The following is a 5000-nucleotide window of genomic DNA, read 5'->3' as shown; positions in this document are numbered from 1 at the left end:
TTTCGCTTTCCTTGGACAAAGTGAGGACCCATGGATCTGCAAAAAGTGCTTAAAATGCCCGTTCAGTGACTCTTATTTTGAAACGTCTTTCAGCAGCACATGTACACACCAAAGTGAACCTGATGTTATTTCTCCTTTCGAAGAACTTCACACTGCCCGCAAGAAATATCCATCTAAATTTTTGTGTGCTTATTTAAACATCAACAGCTAAAGAATTAAATTTGACTTCATTAAAGAAACTCTTATACAAAACTTAATTGATTTATTATTTATTGCAGAAACAAAAATTGACAGTTCCTTTCCAGATGCACAGTTTGCAGTTAACAATTACCATCTCTGGAGATCTGACCGTACTGTATATGGCGGAGGATTGATTGCATTCCTACGCAGTGACCTTGTTGGGGACAGTAAAACGCACTTTGATTTCAAGGTGATTGAATCTTTAAGTGTAAAAATTGTTTTAAATAATACCAAATGGCTTATAACTGGAATATACAGACCCCCATCAACAAATGATTCTGAATGTTTTGAAGATCTGTGCAATGTTACTGACAAAGTCACAATCAAATATGATAATTTTGCAATTATTGGTGATATAAATTACAATGTCATGAAGCCTGATAAATGTGTTCATTTAATGCAGTTCTGTGATATTTTTGACATAACTAACATGGTTAAAACCCCTACATGTTTTTCAAAAAGCTCAGACCCAAGCCTTATTGATGTTGTTATAATGAACCAGGAAAATGCCTGCTGTAATATTTTAAACTTTAACTGTGGTTTGAGTGATATGCACAATATGATAGGCTTTCAACTTAAATATGATGTACCAAATTTCTCCAACAAATGGATAAAATACAGAAGTTTAAAAAAATTTGACTATGAATGTTTTCTTACAGATCTCAATACTTATGATTTCAACCATATTTTGGATGATCCCAATGCAAATAAGGCATCTGAAATATTTCAACAGAGTATTTTGAACTGTTTTGATAAGCATGCACCAATTAAAACTAAAAAACAAGTTAATAAACCTGCTCCTTTTATGAATTCTAAGTTAAGGAAAGCTATTTACCATAAAAAGATGCAATTTAATAAATTAAAAAAATATCCAACGGACAGAAATTGGGAAATATACAGACAGGCAAGAAATTATGTGACTAAGATAAGGAGGAAATCAGTTAAAACCTATTTTGTGGAAAGATGTACTGGTGGGTTTAAAAATAAAGATTTTTTGAGTACAATTAAACCTTTTATTACAAATAAGGGTACCGTTGTAAAGAAAAATACCATAATTGAAGAAAAAAATGTTTTAGTTACAGATCAAAAGGAAATTGCTGAAATTTTAAACGACTATTATGTTAATGTTGCTAGTTCAATAGGAGATAATTCTATTACTATTGATAACAATCATTCAAGTATTAAAAAAATTGACAATATCATGAAAACTGTAACTCAACATTAACCTTTACAAATATTGATGAATCTTTTGTAACAAAACAAATTAGGAAAATGAACAGTAAAAAGGCTACAGGTTATGATGGACTTTCAGTAAAAATGTTAAAACTTGCAGAACCAGTAATATCAAAACCTCTTACTAAACTCAGGCTGTCAAGCGGTCATACTTTTTCCTACTTTTTCCTACTATTTCCTACTTTTTCATCATGATCCTACTTTTTCCTATATTTTTACTAAATCTTCCTACTATTCCTACTTTTTCATTTTCAATGGAGAATTATTATTTTTTTAGAGTTTATTTAGTAAACTTGCAGGATGAATGAATCTATGGCATGACTGTATCCCTGTTAATGTGCATTTATCTAGATGAGACCTGACAACCCATGCTGACTGTCTGCTTTCACCTCTTCAGGAAGCATAAATATTTATTTATAATGTAACTTTTGAAATTATTGACAAAAGTTTTATTTAAAGTAACAATAGTGCCTTGTTTACTTCCATAGCATTTGTACACTGCAGACTTCAGTACCTTACACAGTTCCCAGTGATGCAAGAGCTGAGGGAACCCATTGTTTATTCCAGTTTTATTTTGTTTCCATTGACAACAATTTGACCAAACCTTATGCATGTTTACATGATATTGCTGTTTGGAATGTAGAGATATAGAGATACATGTATTGTATGAGTGGTTATGTAATATGGAATTTATTACACAAGTTATTTGAAAAAGATAAAACTGATGCTTTGCCGAGTTTTTATCATTTACAAATATAATGTAATAAATTCCGTATTACATGACAACAGATATGATGTTCTATTGATATCAAAGGTACATCATGTGTAGTAATTAATGATAAATGCACAGAGCCTAAATGCCCTGATACATTTGTATGCTCCCGGTAGGGTGGCATATAGCAGTTGTACTGTCAGTCCGTTTGTCTGTCTGTCTGTCTGTCTGTCTGTCTGTCTGTCTGACTTTTGTCTGTCTGTGTGTCCGTCCGAAAACTTTTACATGGGCCATAACTTTTGCAATATTGAAGATAGCAACTTGATATTTGGAATGCATGTGTATCTCATGATGAAGCTGCACATTTTGAGTGGTGAAAGGTCAAGGTCATCCTACAAGGTCAAAAGTAAAAAAATACAATCCAAGGGAAGTTATAAGCTTTAAAAGAGTGATAATTTCTAAACCTGCCAAATGATATTTTGAAATTTTATTTCAAAGCGGCGCAATAGTGGGCATTGTGTTTCTGACAAACACATCTCTTGTCTAATGATGCCATAGCTAGTGAGGTAACTTCAAGGTGTTACAGCGTAGTATTTAAAATATTAAACGGCATTATTACACTCCCGCAACATCATCAATAATGTAAAAACCATTATTTGAAACTGAAATAAACAATGTAGTGCAACTGTTTCATTGCTCAATCAATGATGTCATATAAGATGTCAGGTGATAAGGTCCTATCTCCAGTTGCATAATGTGCTCTGCAATGACTAGTCATTTTGAATGTAACTTAAGTCATTATAACTGCACCCTATTGTCAATTTAAAGGTTTCAAAATGTAGCTATAGCAGAGCATTGACATTGCTTTATATACTAGTATTAATATTGGAAAACAAGTTGGTGTATCACTAAATAAATTTTGTCTTCTGCTTAAGGATATAACATGCATAGTATATTACCATTTATATATCCATACACAGAAGACCTCTAACCACTTATTTGATGATACACCAAAATGAACAGCATCTAATTGTACTTCTTTATCAGGGTAGCTTTGCTTGAAACTTAATTATCATAGATACACTATAAGTGCTAAAATGCCTAGTGGGAGAACAAAGTTTAACCCTTCATGGATGGGGAAGTTGGACAACAGTGGAAAAACACTTGTATCGTGGTGCAAGAGAGATACCGTGGTGCAAGAGAGATACCGGCAATTAGTTTGCAGGATAGTGTACTGTCTGATTGAAGTCCATCTTGTGTAGTACATGTAATTCTGGTGCTAATCAACTGATAAGTCATGCAGATGGACAACAACACAAGGAAAACATGAAATATATGCATGATAATTCAGAAATACATGCATGATAATTCACAAAAGCGTTTGTTTGGAAGTGCTACAAAGCCAAGCAGCTCTCAGTGGGGGTGGGGATAAATCTATCTGTATGCAAGTACATACATCACAAAAGGAACAGGTACAAATCCTGAAATCCTCTGGGCCCTTAAGGTAGCTTCAAGAGGGAATCCATACAGAACATGTGATGGCACTCCTGCTCTGTTTCAAGCTATGTTTCCTGGACCTGTGTCTAAAAAAATTGTATTATGTATTCCTACTTTTGAGGGAAAAGTTCTTACTTTTTCCTACTTTTTTCCTACTTTTTTTTGCAAAAGTAGTTCCTATTTTTTCCTACTTTTTGAAAAAAGGTCACTTGACAGCCTGTAAACTCATAAACAAATCCATTGAAAACTCACAGTTTCCCTCAAATTTTAAAATAGCACAAGTAGCTCCAATTTTTAAAAAGAATAGCACCTTAGATAAAGCCAACTACAGACCTGTTAGCCTTTTACCTTTCATGTCCAAAGTCTTTGAGAGAGCCATTTTCACTCAACTAATGAATCATTTTAATAACATTTTTAATCCTCTTTTAAGTGCTTTTAGACCAGGATATGGATGTAATACAACTTTGCTAAAAATCATTGAAGATTGGAAAGCATCTCTTGATAAAAACCATTACGTTGCAGCTATTTTGATGGATCTCTCAAAGGCTTTCGACTGTTTACCGCATGATCTTTTAGTTCTAAAATTGAAACATTATGGTCTTGATAAAAAGTCTTTATCTTTAATTGATAGCTATCTATCACAAAGGCAGCAATTTGTCAGGGTTGGTGATGTTCATAGTTCTTTCCAAGAGACATTGAAGGGAGTTCCTCAGGGTTCTATTCTAGGTCCTGTCCTTTTAAATATTTTTATTAATGATATATTTGAATTTGTAACAGAATCCAACCTTTATAACTATGCAGATGAAAATACACTCTCTTTTAGTAGTACATCACATGAACATCTGGTCAATGTTCTTGAAAATGATAGTTTAAGTCTCATCAAATGGTTCCATGAAAATAAAATGCAAGCAAACCCTGACAAATTTCAGGCAATGTCCCTTGGGAAGAAAACTCACAACTTAGATCTTACTTTCAAATTGAATGATGTTAATATTAAATGTGAAGATGAAGTTGTTCTTCTCGGTGTTACTTTAGATTTTAATCTTAGTTTTAACACTCACATAAGTAACATTTGTAAAAAGGCATCAAGGCAATTAAATGTAATGAAGAGACTTGGCCATAACTTAAATAAGCTTTGTAAAATCACAATGTATCAATCTTTTATTTTATCAAACTTTAATTATTGCCCACTCACCTGGCACTTTACAAATGAAACAAATACAAAGAAAATGGAAAAAATTCAAGAAAGAGCACTAAGATTCATTTACAATGATTTTACTTCAGATTATGATGCTCTTCTCACAAGGTCTGGTCTTCC

General features: G+C 32.8%; 1 long non-coding RNA gene across 2 annotated transcripts in view; it reads right to left on the bottom strand.

The window, feature by feature from the left end:
- LOC127837652 (uncharacterized) overlaps nt 1-5000 on the bottom strand; it is a 22890-nt gene that overhangs the window by 9878 nt on the left and 8012 nt on the right. The window contains exon 4 of one of the 2 annotated variants that reach the window (XR_008029415.1): nt 256-394. The exons of the other annotated variant lie outside the window; for it this stretch is intronic. This is a non-coding gene — a long non-coding RNA (uncharacterized LOC127837652). Of the gene's footprint in view, nt 1-255; nt 395-5000 lie in introns of those variants that run through there. 2 annotated transcript variants of the gene reach the window in all.

The sequence above is a fragment of the Dreissena polymorpha genome, chromosome 7 (genome assembly GCF_020536995.1).
Source record: "Dreissena polymorpha isolate Duluth1 chromosome 7, UMN_Dpol_1.0, whole genome shotgun sequence".
NCBI classification, from domain to species: domain Eukaryota; kingdom Metazoa; phylum Mollusca; class Bivalvia; order Myida; family Dreissenidae; genus Dreissena; species Dreissena polymorpha.
Note: the sequence above shows the minus strand (reverse complement) of the source record. Positions and strands in the feature narration are given on the sequence as shown.